The sequence below is a fragment of the Sylvia atricapilla genome, chromosome 3, assembly GCF_009819655.1.
Source record: "Sylvia atricapilla isolate bSylAtr1 chromosome 3, bSylAtr1.pri, whole genome shotgun sequence".
Taxonomy (NCBI): Eukaryota; Metazoa; Chordata; class Aves; order Passeriformes; family Sylviidae; genus Sylvia; species Sylvia atricapilla.
This window is the reverse complement of record NC_089142.1, coordinates 104,925,096-104,940,678: the sequence shown is the minus strand read 5'-3', so window position 1 is coordinate 104,940,678 and position 15,583 is coordinate 104,925,096.

Below are 15,583 nucleotides of genomic sequence, written 5' to 3'. Positions count from 1 at the left end.
GGAGGTCCCTTGGGAGATCTCCTGCCCAAATCCCTCCAAATCCACATCAGAGCCCTCACGGATTTGCCCCTTCTTTAAAACCTCCAAGAACTCCAGCTAATTTGTTCCTTAATTTATTCCCACAGTGACAATATTGTCTTTAAAATGTTTGGTTTTGTAGGGTTTTTTTTCAATTGATGTCCCACTTCCTCCACAGAACACCTCAGCAAAGAGCCCAGATCCATCTTCTTAATAAACCTCTGTAGTTTCTGGGAGGCTGCTTTGGCGCCCCCCCTGGAACTGTTTTTTTTCCCAAGTTCAAGAAGTGCAGCTTGGACAGCCTCTACTATTGGGGTTTCTGAACTCTCCCCACCCCCTGCTCCTTTAACAAGTTGCAGAGCAGCAGACAAGTTTCTGAGTTGGCTTGTTGGAGGGGATGAAATGGTGTGCTGGGCTATTCTCCCTCACCCAGACTACTTTTTTTTTTTGAGCAGACTATTGTAAGAAGATGCCCCGTCTGATGTGAATCTGAGATCTCTCATAACCTTGAAATTTAGGATGCCTTAGTATGAAATAGCCAGGTAAGGAGAATAACTGGAGATGTAATTGCTAACTTTGGGGTTTGTGTTGATTTTTTAAAAAGAACTTACTATTTAATTATTTCCTGCCTTATAGTTATTTACTGGAAATACTTGATTTAAGCTGAAACACAGTTTGCTTTTCTTTCCTCTTCTCTGGAACAGAGGAGATGCTTTATCTTCTCTTGGCTGATACTGATCTGTCTGCGTGGCTTTTCCCTTACAATCTGTAGGTGTAGAAGAAAGGATTGCAGATGACCTGGCCCCTGATAAGTCACAGATTTTCTGTGGTACCAATTACCAAAGAAGAGGAACAGCCTTGCCCTTAATGGGCCACAGTTGTGACTAATAAAGGCAAGGGTGATAAAGGAGTGGCTTGGGTGGTTGGGAAGGTCTAGAGGAGGACAGGGACCTTAAGGAGCTCTGTGGCAGATGGAATGATCCAGAGAAACACAAAGAAGAGTGAAACAAGGAAGGGAGTTGCTGCTGTAAAAGCGTCTGCTGTAGGTCAGTGTGAGTCTGATGGGGGTCAGAGCATGCTGTTGAAGGCTTCAGTCATAGGTAGGTAACAAGCCTGTGTCAGAGGTGGCAAGGAAATATTTGCAAGTCATATTCCAGCAGACAATAACCAGCAGTCAGAGTCTGCACTTGGATCCTGCGTAGGAGCTTGCTGGAGTCAGGGGGATAAGCTGTAAAGAGGAATATAAACTGGGACCCTTTCATGTTGTTTTATGATCATGTTTTATTTTCAAGTGACAGTCTGTGTCTCGGCTCATTTCTTACCCCCTTGATGGCTTGGGGAGGCAGACCTGGAACAGAGACTGAACACAACTAGAGAATGAAGTAGATATTAATTAAAAGGCCTTTAAGGATCACCTTGGGCAGGACAGAGCCTGACCAGGGCTACACCAAGGTGACCCAAAACGGATGATCTGGTCATGAGAGTCTCACACTCTAAGTTTTTGTCTATTTGCATCTTGTGGTTTAGTTGTCCAATTTACAGCTTCAGGTTGTGAAGTCTCATCCTTGTTTCTTTCTTTAGTCCACAGTCATTTGTGCTTTTGAGCCTGAAAACTCATACTTGTTGTCCTTGGTCTTCAGCAGGAAAAGGATTTGTTTTGTCTCCCTGCTCTGTGAAAAGAGCTGACTGACACTGACTGTGAGGCTCAGCACTGCAGCCCTGGGCAGCACAGAGTCTGAAAGCATAAGAGCTAAAACTTAAGGCATCACCCTAATGATAGGGCTGCCTGCAACAACAGTCTCTCACCCCTCTTAGGTTTTCTTGAACTGGTGTGGCTGTGCCATCAGCCCAGAACTGGAACAAAACAGCTTTCAAATTTAGAAAAGGCTGCTTTTTTTCAGGGTGGGTGATGAAAACTGCTTTGGGATGGGTGAATAGTGTTATGTCCAATGCAAGTAACAAGGAGCCAGTGTGAGGCTGATTGTTCTTCCTGCTCAGGACTGAAATTAACATTTATGGCCTATGACAAGCAGAAGCTCAAAATATATGATATTGGGTAAAACTGCAGGATCTGACTAGTAAAAAAAGAGTATAAAATATAGAAAGAATACTTAGCTTGGAGCAAGCACAAAAGCTGTAAAACTTGGTTAGGTGATATTGTGGTTGGAATACAACTTAAGGGCAGTTCTGTCTGTGTTGCAATGGTTATTTTTATATCTGCAATAGCAAAGCACTGCCTATGGTCAAGCCCCTCAAACTGTGCAGTGGGGTTGGGGATTTGTTAATGAGAGAAGACTTTTTTTGTTGCTGTTGTTTTGGTTTTTAGATGGTGTTGGAGATTAGGACTTTTTTTTCACTTTTCCCCCTTTCTCTCCAGGGACTTTCTCCCACCTGTTGCCTGAGAGATAATAATGACTGGTATTTAAGAGAGGAAGGAGAAATGGGCAAGGCGGGGAGAAGGGATGCAGCTGCCTGCAGCCTTCTTAGCTGGGAAGAGCTAATTTTTGGAGCTATTTACTCTTGGAAGAGCAGGGGTACCCTGCCATTTCTGACTGGGGGGTCAGGGGGCTGGGCTCAGCTCCTGGCTTGCTCTTGGCATCAGAGGGGAATGGTTGAGCTGCAGCTACTGTGGGAGAATTAGCTGCCACTGCTGTGTCCAGCCCAGCACCAGTTATAGTAATTTAGAGGGAAGGGTGTTGTATTTTCATTCAGAAGGAAGTTCCTGCCTTCCTTGGCAGACACCTGTCTTTCAAACCGATGGGAAATTCCAAAAAAATTATATTGGGTTTCGCCACTGTATTTTACTGAGGGGTGTGTGAAATTGCTTACGGGGTGGACTAGGCTTGGGGGTGTAGTACCCAGCTCTAATCAGAGTTTTTTCTTCCCATATGGCACACCCTTGGAACAGCAAAGAGCTGCCAAGTCCATCTGTTGATGGCAGTGTTGGAGTATAGCCCACACCAGTCAGTGTCCTGTTACAAAACTCTTTTCAGTGATTTTTCTTTTTTGCTGAAGAGTGCTGAAGTCAGGCAGGCTCGCTGTAAGTCGAGGTGGAGAAATTCCTCTGCATTTACAATAGCCTGAGGGACTGGGCATTCAGCTGTGATACAGGGAAATCCTGGTTCTAATTCCTCATAGTTTAAACCCTGGCTGAGTGACCCCACTTGTCCTCACTTCTGAAGGTTACTGGGGCAGCTACTGGTGACAGAAGGGGATGGGTCTCAGTTCTGGTGCAGAACAGAGAAATTCTACAGCAGGAAGTTTTATAAGATAAAAACTCATTATTCCTTCAGACTATTAGAGGATTTTGAAAGTCTGAGTGAAATATGCTGTTCCAATTAATGGCTTCTTGTGGGTGGTGTAGCTGACAATGCGTTCTTGTTTCTCTTTGTAAAGAGTAACACAGCTTTTTGCTATCGAATGCAGCTAGCTTTATGCCTGAGATGTCCTTAAGGTAGATTGCAGCCCTTTTGTACTAGAAACAGTGAAATTTCTAGCACTTGTAGTTTAGAGTCAGGAGAGTTTAATACACTGCACAGCCTGTGTTAATGATGATGCCAGACAAACCCTCAGTTTACTTGTATCTTATTTGACGTGCAAATAGATCTTCACAATGTTCCCCACACTGTGCTTTGAAAACTCTGCAAGGAGATGTAATAGAAAAACTATAAGCTGTCTGCATTAAGGATATCAATAAATATCCTCATGTTCCAATTTATACTGTTCCTTAAAAATAATTGCCAGTGATTCACAAGATGGTTCTGGAAGGGACAATGTGATGATTCCTGGGGAAAGTTTAGAAAAAAAGACTCTAGCAGTATGAAAAACCATAGGAAAAGTAGAAGCTGCTAAGTCACTATGATGTTTTAAATGTGTCATCCCACTTACTCTGTACAGTGAAAAATACAGAGTTATCAAAACTTCTTCATTTGTGCTGTAACCCTTTCTCAGGACAGTGCAAGTGGAGAGGTTAAGAATATGGAGTTGCCAAGACCTTACCCAAGTAGCTGAGATCTGTAACTGTTTTCCAGTTCTGTTCTAGATCTGTTTCTTGTGTCCTTTTGTAAATCTAACCTCTCACTGTTTTGCCATTCCTGCTCAGCATAGAACTCATTTTAGTAAAATTAGGAAATCGATCAGGTAGAAAGACAAGGTTGGATATGCAAATATCCCCACGTGGGCAAGGCCAGTGAGGAGAAAGCAAAGCAATGGAATGTTAGGCAAGAGAAGGCTCAGAAGCTGTAGGCATGGAAGGGCTTAGGAATGTAAGTCAGTGGAACAAAGGGATGAAATAAAGGGTTTAAACATTCTTGGTAACAATTCTGGCCAGCAATCGTGGACAAATGGTTATTTATTTGCTAAGAATGTCTCAAGAAACAAAAACTTTCCAAGGTTTATATACACTGCAGCACAAATGCTAACCTTTGCTCCCCCTCCTCATGTCTGCCCAGTATGTTACATCCAAAAATAGATATTTAATTGCTTTGTTATGGAGCAAGACTACCACCCAGTGTCCTTTTCTGGCAATTTTGAGAGATATTTTTTTTTTTCATCACATTCACTTTCATTATGCCTGCCTTTTAGAGGACCTGTTCAGGCTGACTGTTTATGGCCATCTGCTCAGTCTTTTCCTATTGAGTCCCCATTTTTTCTCTTATCCAACTACAAGTAGAACATCTTGTCCATCTCTAATTAAAGAATGACTTCGAGCTCTGCTATTTAACAATACTCTAATAATTTAATTTCTTAGTTAACTGCCTATTGATTAAGTTTTGCAGGTGGGTTATGTTTGATAAACTTCTAGAGTGTCTAAGCTCCAAGTTGCTCCCTGGTTTTCTCAGGGTATGCACTGAGGCAAAATCAGACACTGGCTTAAACTAAAAAACACTTAAAATAACAAAATCACGAAATACAGGGTTTCTTGCTAACTGCAACACAGCTTCTCATAAAATCATTGGGGATTCATTGAATTTCAAAAGGGGGTCATGGAATTTCTGCCTAAATTCAAGGTGAGACAAGATCTGGAAAGAAAGATTAAGAAGTCAGAGGAGAAGGGTGGGCATGAAAGGAAAGTTGTGCATAGACAAGGCAAGAGATGGACAGAAATTTCAAGAAAAAAGCAATATTAGAAATTGTTGTTAGAGGGTATTCCATTTGATTTAACAATAAGAAATTACTGGAGGATGGTTTTTTTGTTTGTTTTTTATTCTAGGCATCATCTTATGCAATAATTTTTTCCAATGATCTGCAGTTTTTGTGCCATGCTTTTATCCAGTATCCTTTCTTTCCAGTGAGGTTTCTATTTGAGAGTTAGTGTCATATATATAGCAAAATAATTTTCTATTTAATTTGTTGTTGTTTGAGATTCTCTGTACACAAGCAATATTTTTGTTGCTTTTGAAATCCAGTATTTGAAAGTTTTCTTGAAGGGACAAAACAAAGACAAAGCACTGAAGGAATTTTAGAAATTCCTCACATTTGTTTTAGAAGATTCTAATTTAAAATTCACCAAGGGCAGTTTATACATAGATGTCTATGTATACCTTTAACCCTATGTTAGGTTGTATTCAGTTTAAAAATCCCAATATTTTAATGCATTATTGTATGCCAGCTACAATTACTGAGAGGTGTGTCTCTACCTGCCCTTGTTTAAATTGAGCCATGGTAATAGCAGATTAAAAGTCCTCATTTAATAGTTCTAGGGGAAAAGTAACTGCTTGCCAAGAAAGAACAATTATTAAGCCTGGCTCAGGGGAAGATCAAGTGAAAGAAACCAAGAAGCAAGTTTATAGGACCAGAGAAATGTAAGACAAACTGAAGACTGTAGAAGGAGACCAACATATAGAAAAGGAGTAGATTCCTCTGAGTTTTTCATGGAGTAAAAAAAAAAAGTTACAAATAAAAGCCCAGAGAGGGGTTTTCTAATAACCCTTTCAAAAGGCTTTTAAGACTGGAATTTGAAGTACCCAGGAATGATTGAAAGTTGTGCTTTTCAAAGCACCTAGCAATTGCATCTGGAAAAGCAATGTTGTACTGGGCTCTGCAGAAAAATAGATTAATCTTGGTGTTGTCAAAGCCTTGCGAATGTAGGCAGAGCAGACAGGATTTCTTTCATAGTAGTTCCAGGGTTTTGTTTGTGAACCAATTCATGATTTGAATAGCATGTTATTGAGAGGACTTTTTAATTACTTTGTGCAAATATTTACAGTTAATAAGTGGAAAAAAATAATATAGATGTGTTGGTTGTATGCTTGCTTTTCTGAGACACATCAACCAGAATATGAGAATAGAGTGAAAATAGTTGTGCTGCCTGGGCAGCCTGAGCAGCTGAAGTGTCAGTGAAAGCACAGCTGGCACTTGGTAGTCCCCAGGATCACTGGGGAGACACTCTTCTCAAGCAGCAAAAGGCTTACAATTAATTTCCTGCCATTCTCGGGGGAAGTTATCCTCACCCAAGATTTAGGTGGTTTAAAGTCCTCGGCCCTCTAAAAGCCCCCGAGTTGTGTCTGTATAAAAAAGCAGAGTCCTCAAGGTCTGTTTTCAGGTTTCTCATGGTGTTTATTATTTGGTATCTCAGAATTTTCTCTGCTCCCAGCTGAGGTCTGGACAGCAGCTGGGACACGAGGCGACTGCCTCCCGATGGTATGTTCCCTTACATTTATACAGATAACTACGTATCGGTTATTTACTATTTTGTACCAATGCCCAGTGCCCACACAAAAGTGTCATTTCTACTTTGATCCAATCCACTCTGACTACTTTGTGCCATCACCACCCCAAAAGATGATCAAGGAAGAAGGAGAAGCACACGAGGTACCACCCAAATTCCACCACCTTGTCCCCATTTACCTCTATTCTATAAACTCTAAAACTACTAAATCCTGTATTGTCCTACTGTGCTAAACTACTGTTTTCACATCCTGGTGGTTTGCAATTCCTCTCTCTGTGTCAGAAGCCTCTCCTATGGACTAAAATCAAGCCCGGTGTTTTCCTGGGCTCTGTGCCAAGGTCTCCGAGCCCCCTGGACTGGCTCCACACCCCCCTTGTCCAGGGCTCAAATTCCCTTCCTCAGGTCCCAGGCCATCCAAGGGGATGTGCTGGACTCCACCAGCCATGCTATGAATGCCAGAAAATGCAAATGGTTCTTTAAATAGTATTGAGCAGTAAGTTCTAGATGTTCTTTATTTAAACTTTCCTTTACTTCTGTGTAGCAGTATGCTTAAACGGCAATTACTTCCTTGTTACATATAGGTAAAGCCTTTTTAAATTAAGGGCCTTGTCACCCTTGTAAAATCATGGCTTGGGCCTGATACTTAGGCTAGACATAAGGAAGAACAATGGGAGAGAGTCTCAGCTGGAATAGGGGTGCAGAGACATGAGGGATGTGCATGTGACTGCCACATGTCCACATCCTGGTGGATGGTGGTTAGTTGGCTTGGGCTTGTTGTGTCTTAAAATTACACAAAACAATGTGCCTTAAAACTCTGGGCAAGTTCTGTTCAGTGTTTTTACTGATGACATGGGTGAGGGTATTGAGTCTTTCATTAGTAAATTTGCAGAGAACACTAAGGAGTGTGTGTCCATCTGTTGGAAGGGAGGAGGACTCTGCAGAGGGACCTGGAATGATTGGGTGGATGGCAGAGTCCAATAAGATGAAGTTTAGTAAGTCCAAGTGCAAGTCCTGCATTTTGGCTGCAGTACCCTCTTGCAACACTATAGGCTGGGGACAATGTGGCTGGACAGTGCCCAGGCAGAAAGGGACCTGGGGATACTGGTGACAGCAGCTAGACATGAGCCAGCAGTTGCCTGAGTAAAAGCTCTTCCTGCTGTGGCATGGCTTTTTTGGTTTGTCTTGGGGTTTTTTTGTTTTTGTTTTGGGGTGGGGTTTGTTTTTTTTTTTTTTTTTTTTTGTAGGTTGGTTTGGGGTCTAGGTTTTTGGGTTGGGTTTTCAATCTAAGTCTTGGTTTTAAGTTGTTTTGCTTGATGGGTGTTGTGAAGTCCTGGCAGCTGTGGAAGATAGACATTGGATTTCATGGGGAAACTGCTGTTGTGTGTTCATGCTACAAGTTGTGATTTCCAATAGGCAGTGCCTGTCCTCTCTTCTTTGTAGGTAAGAAAAGAGAATGAAAATACTCCTATATTTGAAGGCTTTCAGGGCCTCTCATCCTTATTTTTTTTCCTATTCCACAGCCTGAGATACAGCTAATCCCCATGCAGCTTGACTGCTTTTATGGCCACCACTGGGAGAAGTTTTCTTGATTTATTGACAGAACAAAATATCACTTTGAAAGTGTGAATGTAGCATATTGTTTGCCACATAAGGAGCACTGGATACAGTGACTTCTTTTTTCTACTCAGTGCTTTTAAAAGTTTTTTTGGTGTGTGTGTGAAGTTAGCTGTTTCCATGTTGTTGCACAAATGGACTAAATGCATTCCTATAAACAAATGCATTATTTTAACCAAAGAAAAGACTGTTTTCACCTGTGTGAGGCTGTAGCTAGACTGTGTGGCAGGAGTAAACAGGCAGGTGCTTGTTGTTACAGGATACAAAATAAAGTATATGTATGCAGTTAGGTTGTTAGGGCAAAAAGAGGGAAGTTTATTTCCTGTTTTGGCTTATACAGATTTTGGATAATGACCAGACATTGGAAGACAAGGTTGGTACTTTCTTTAACTACACTGGTCAAACTAGAAGTTTATTATTTTTATTTTTTTTCAAGAGAGGTATGAAAAACAAAAAGGATAGTTTACAATAACATCACTTTGTTTACATGAAAATTTGTGAGAAACTTTACTACAAAAATGCAAACATGAGAAGGCTGAAAAAGATCAGGGTGACAGATGCTTTGGATAAAAAAGGCTGTGGTTCTTGCCCTGTGGAATGCCTCCTTTTACCATTTTCTCCCCTTTTCCATTTGGAAAAGGTTTATTTGAACTTTTGTTTTTTGCTCCCTCTCTAATTCCTTGAGGTTACCATGGGAGTAGCAGCAAAAGGGTGAAGTTCATGGGTATGAATTTGGTGAGTTCCTGGCTCTGACTCTTGGACCTGAGAAGGAGGAGACTGGATTCTGTCCCTTACTGTGCAGAGATGTGTGCAGCCTTGTACAGACACAGGATTCCTGGGGCTGGGAGCTGGAAATGTGCTTTGTTGCTTCCTGTTCCCATCCTGCTGACTTACCAAGGTTTTGCTTTCTGCTCAGTTTGACACAATTAATTAGTCTAGTTATAGAATGCTGGACTCATTTTCAGGGAAGAGCTTGTTTTGCTCAGTCTAATTCATCATTTGTCAGTAGCATGCTAGATAGAGAGGCCTATGACAAAATCAAGTCCACCCTTGTAGTGACTCAGCTGAAATAGGTGATTGTGTCTGGGGGAAGTAGTTCCTTTTGCAGCTACAGGTATCTAATGTGGTATTCCAAGAGCTTTGTCTTGTACCCCTATGGATATTTGTGAAGTACACTGCAAGCTGCTGCACTTCAGGTGTTGAAATGCCACATGCTCAGAACGTTTTGCTGGAAGTGAGTGATTAATCTTGGACCTAATGTTCTAACAACCATCTGAGTTTAAATAATAGCAGCGTCAATGGTTGTGAATAAAGCCCCGTAATTTGAAGGCAAGTGGTGGATGGCCTCCTTTTCTGTACAAACATTTAAAATGGCCCTCATGAGAAACTATGAAATTGAAACTCGCTGCTGCTTAGTTCTGAGATTATATTCTTATTTTCTGAGTTACAGCTTGTGTGTAGGAGGAGAAAGTGGGCTCTTGCCTCTAGGTCTGCCAGCATTGCTACAGGAGGCAAATTGAAGTGTAGCAGCAATATGCAGCTGAGTGTGTGGCTGGTTGCTTTCCATCCAGTGCTGATGGGTCTTGGCAGCTTTGTACAGTCTCTTCATTGTTCCAGCTGAAAGAAACGCAGTTTAGGTTTTCTGAAGTTTAGCTTTTCTGAAATCTAAAACAAGTTTCCTTGTGTGAATTCTTTTTCCAGATACGCTTCTCTGCTCTCTTTTGTAGCATGGGAGGCTAAAACAGTAATTATGAGGCAGAGAATTCTTACTTGCCTGAAAGCCTGGGTTAGTTCTTTTTACATCAAGATTGATATAATTTTTCCTCCCACCCTAGCATATACTTGCTTAGAAACTGCAGTCAGAGATCATAAGCAGCATTGTTTTAACTGTTTAACCAGCTGAACAATTAGGAAGGGAGAAAATGGAGAGTTACTTTGTAAATGTTGCCTAAAACTGGGCATAATTTAGCTTTCAGCTGACTGGCAGAAAATGAGATCAGATGATGCTTTCAGATATGAGTGGCCTTCAGGGTAGATGGAAGATTTCTTGTACCTGATAATACTTCACAGCTGAGAATTGAGAAAGCAAAGCAGAGCATGGCAAAACACATGTAAAAGTACGTACCACTTGAGCAGTTTGGAACAGGGCTGTGCCCAGGTTACAGAGTATAACTCTACCATCTCTGCAGTAGAAAAGCAGCTGGTTCATATAGTTACAAAATTCAGCAATATTTAGTGAAATCTTTTTTTACTTTGGATATGCATACGGATAAGATGGTGGCAGGTAACTTCATGTGCCAGCTCTGCCTCATTCTTTGTGAATTGTAACCATCCATGTTACTTGCAGATTTAAGAGCCAGGGTGGATTGTGCTCAACAAAATTGCTGGGCTTTTGGTTCTCCCCTGTCTTTGCTACTCATTAAGGTTTAGGTAGATTGACTCCTCATTGATGAAACAGTAAGATAATTTTCAGCACTACACATGCATTTTAATCTTACTGACAATTGCAACGTGTTAATTTAGAGTGGAGCCTTTTTCCATTTTCAAGGGCCCTGTAGGTATATTAAACTGTGTTTGTATCTGTATGAATGCAGCTACAACATTACCATAAACCATTTGGAATTACAGTACAGAAGGTCAAGAATGCAAGGCTTTATTGATAGCATTTCAGGAATGATTGCTTTTATTTGGAGGGGGAGATAGAAAGGTATAGAACTTAAAAAGGAGTCTGAAAGTATGCATTAAATGTACTGGCCAGATTACTGTTTTCTGCCACGAGGAATGTTTCTCAAACGAACTACATAAATCAGGTCATTGGGTGCAGACAGTCCTAACAGTTGGTTATTTACAGCCACAGTTTTTCCTGCTTGCAAAAGCACTTTCCTGACATTAGAGAATCTGTTGTGCTCTGAGAGAGGTCCAAGAGAATAAACAATCAAGTAAACCCCAAAATTGATATGGTATATGTCTGTAGAGACCTGACTTAAGATGGTCAGAATGTAGTACAAGTGAAGTCTGGGACCAAAAAGGTGCTACCCCTTTATTTACTGGTTGGCAGTTTTTCTGGTAGGGAAGAAAAAAACCTCAAGAATCTGACAGACTGCAAGTCACTTTTGAATGCAAGTAACACCTTCTAATGCTTTTAATGAAAAAACCCTCCTAACCCAACAAAAACCCAAATCAACCATGAGACAATACCACATCTAAGTGTTAAGAATTTCTGTAGCTTGCTGCTATTGAAAAAAAATCGTTCAAGGCTTGGTTTTCTTGTTGCAGGATTAAACACATGGTGGTGATGTGGAAGAGTTTGGTTAATGCCTCAAGGATATTCTTATACCCTCAGACTTTAACTGGTGTATTTTTATGTTCATTATGAGGTTGGAACTCATAACTGGAACTTGATGGGTTTGGAGGATATCTTTGTTTTTTGGGTGAAGAAACATTGGAAAACTTTTGAAAATGCTTTTGGTGTTATTGATGCCTTAGGAAGACTGACCTGAAACAAACTGGCGAATAAAGTAGGGATTTATTGAAAGGCCTCCAGGATCCACCTGGGGCAGGACAGGGCCTGACCAGGGCTACACCCAGGGTGGACTAAGAATGGGCACAAAATGCCAAACTGGTCACAAAGTCCGACATTTTTATAAGTGTTGGTCCATTTGCATATTGGGGTTGAATTGTCCAATTCCAGCTCCAGGCTGTGAGGTCCCATCCTTCTTGTTCCTCCCTCCAGCCCACCCTGTTTGTGCTTTTGGGGCTGAAAGTTGTCCTTGGTTTTCAGCAGGAAAAGAATTTGTTTTGTCTCTGTGCAGAGCTGAGTGACACTGAATGTGAGGCTCAGCACTGCACCCCTGGGCAGCACAGAGTCTGAAAAACACGAAGCTAAACTTAAGGCATCATTTTAAGACTACTAGGTTTTGGCTTCTGCTGTCATTGTACTCCATCGAGTTAACTTTCTGTGTCCAGAGAAAAGCCAGCTGTGCCGAGTTTTACCTGGAGGAGAAGCCTTTTCCAGGTTGCAGGATGGGCACGAAGCCAGTGGGTGGCAGAGGAGACTGAGGGACCTGAGCTCCTCGCTGGTATCTTTCAGTGGCTTTTTCAGGAACTGGAAAAGCAGAGAGCAGGGAAGATTCCAGGAAGACTGAAGTGTTCCAGCTTAAATGGCCACACAATTCCTGCGTTGAGAAGGCAGTGCATAAATCTAATGCACAGTTACAGGGTTGACTTGGAATAACATCCGTGTCCAAAAGCACAAAGATGTTATTCCTCTTCGCTTCTTATCCTAAATTTAAACTATTGCATACTTTAAGGAGAAGAAAGGAAAAAAGAGATCCAATTGTTTTCCTCTTCTTCGGTGTACTGACAACAGAAGTAGTGGTATTTTCTTGTTGGTAGGTACTAGATATTTCCCATCTTCCTGTTGTGTGTGAGGGGTCTCATAGTCTGAACTGTGCTGCCTCTCCCCTCACTGCAAAGTCTCTGCAAAGACTGACTTGAAAAGAAAGTGAAAAAACCAAAATTTCTGTGTTGCATCAGTCCCTCTGATGGAGCAGTTCTGCATTCACGTTCATGCTCAGCTTGCTGGATTGGTTTTAGTTAGGTTCTTTTGCCTGATTTATAGTGAGAGGTATTTGTGCTGCAGCTGATTACTTGAGTCTCTGCATCTGCCCAGAACCCACAAATTCCCACTGCCCACCATGGATCCTGGAGCTGAATGAGAGCCCCAGGTGACCTGGGAGAGGGACACAGTGGAGGAGCAGGGTGTTGTCCATTCTACTCTCTCTGTGCCTTGGGCGTGAACTGGAGCACCAGGCATATAACTTGAGAGGTGTTGAAGCTGTCCCATTAACTTTCACTGAGCTATCAGCATTCTCTCTGTGGACATTTAGCTTAAAATAGAAAATCTCACATGGCAGTGGCTTGTAAGCAAGCAGCAGACAGCTTGTTTTTACTTCGGTAGTGAAGTCCACTTACTCTCTTCTTAGCATCAATGAATAATCTAGTTTCTCACTCCACTGGAGTGTTAATTAGCTAAAACTGGGGTTATGGCTACTATGTTAATGACACTTGCCTGGAGATCTGAGGCTTTGCAAGTTTGGCAGGAATAACTCCTTTTTAAGACAACACTAATTCCTAGGTGATAGCATGCAGAAATCAAATAGCACAGAAACACGGGCAGCACAAGTCACTGAAAGAAGAGAGTGCTAGAAAGTAGTTGACTTTGCATTATGAAGTTATTTCTGGTGTAATCTACTTTTCAAAGGCAAGTGAGGGGCAGTGAGCCAATCTTTCCTTTTTGCAGGTAGAGCCTGGAACTGCATCTATTCCTCCTGTTCTGGAAATGTAATTATGGCTGATCTGTTCTCTGGTTCATAAAAGCAGGGGAAATCATTCATCTAGGGCCTGATGCTCTGATTCCCATCTGATTCCTTTCATGTTTAGAGTAAAGCTTACCTAATAGGTGCTTACCCTTCTTCCCTCCGAGCTGCAAATTAAAGTAATTAGCAAACAAAGCCTGTTGTAGATTTTCCATTGAAGCTGCAAAAATACAAACAGACAGAGAAGCATCAAGGCACTTTCTTGTTTAAACACTATAAATGTCATTGATCACTTTAAGGAATTAATCTTGCAAGGTTAAAAAAAGCCCCTAAGAGCAGAAATGGTGTGAAAAGGGTAGGCTGTGAAAAAAAACAAGGGGGATGTTAATGCAAGTACTCTGGTTGTCAGTGATTCAAGCAAACAAGACACTTAGAGGTAGGTTGCTGAAGAATATTTCTATAATAGGGAGAAATGAAGTGTGTAGCGTAGTAAATATGATCTGAAGAGCCCTTTCCTGAGGGCCATTTTTTGTTTGTGTCACAGCACACCATTAAAAACACATGGCGGTATGTTCCTGTGCTTTTGTGCTGAGGCTTTCCATTCGTTGCTGTGAGCTACAGAGATATGGGGGGTTCCTGTGGGGAAATGGAACTTTGGAGGAAGAGTAGGTGCTAAAGAAAGCAAGGGTTGCTTCTTTGCATATGTAGAGTTTGGCTTGAAATAACATCCCAGAAAATAAACTGTGAAAGTTTCTCAGTCATGATTTGAGCTCAGATTTGTCTGGGAGAACTAGGTGACTGATTTTATTTTTTCTCCCATTAAGAGTTTAGAAGTATGTCCTTGGCTTTTAGTGTTTGACCAAAATCTGACAGGTTGTTTAATGAGATGGGTTAACCAGCAATTTCTTTTGCTTGCTTTACTGTATTATGAGCATGCCTACCACTGCCTCTCATTTTCTGCAATTTTTAACTTTCTTTTTGGTGCCTCTTCTTCTTGGCTGGGTTTACAGGTTGTGCTGCCTCAGTTATGCTGAGCTCCTGCACTGTGTTACGAGGAGCAGATGCTGCAAAACCCAGGAGCTGGGCACGTGCTCAAGGGCCTTAAATGAGTTAGTGCTGCACTCTCTCCATGTGGGTTGGAGCAGTGTGAAGGAACAGTGTGTGCTGACCCTTTGTGCTCTTTCACCCCTCCTTTAAATCCTACAGGGACAAGTCTGTCTATGAAGACCTTGTCCTTCAGCTTGTGGCAGGTCCATGCATGGGCCAGCAAGCCAGGAAAAATGGCAAGGCTCACAAATGTAAATCCATCATCATCAAGCCTAAAAATCTGCCTTCTTTCGAGACAGAAAGAAGCCAGATTTCTTTCTTTTTACCATTTCCCTCAGAGCAAACAGTTAAGCTGGTGAAGCTTTGACAAGCTGAGTATGGAAGGAATAGAATACTGGAGCTTTCTCCATGAATAAAACATGTTTTTATGCAGCAGCTGTTTTCGTACCTAAGCTGGAGTTGAACTTGTTTTTACGGGTCATGCTATTGAAAATTTAGCAATACTAAAATTTGGGCATAATTTCTGTATAACCACATAAATAACCTAATCAACAGCCCAAAGTTTTCCCATTTTCTAACGGTGTTAAAGGCAGTGATGAAACACAACAATTTTTCTTATTATATTTGTACTTGGTGTTAAATGAGTCATGAAGTGAGGCAGTGGATAAAGTAGTTTGGGAGAAGGAGGGAGAACTAGTTCTCTACAGTGTCATCCTTATCTTCACTGAATGAATCATCAACCCCTCCCCTGCTATGAAACTGACTCCAGCTCTACAGCTGGAAACTTTCATTGCAAGTAAAGATGTAAAACCAATCCTACCCCACTGAGTTACAGTCCAAATATTGCTGTGGGTGTAAACACTTCAAATCATCCTTGTCTGAGCTGCAGCATAAATAATCTGCGTTCTAGCAATGG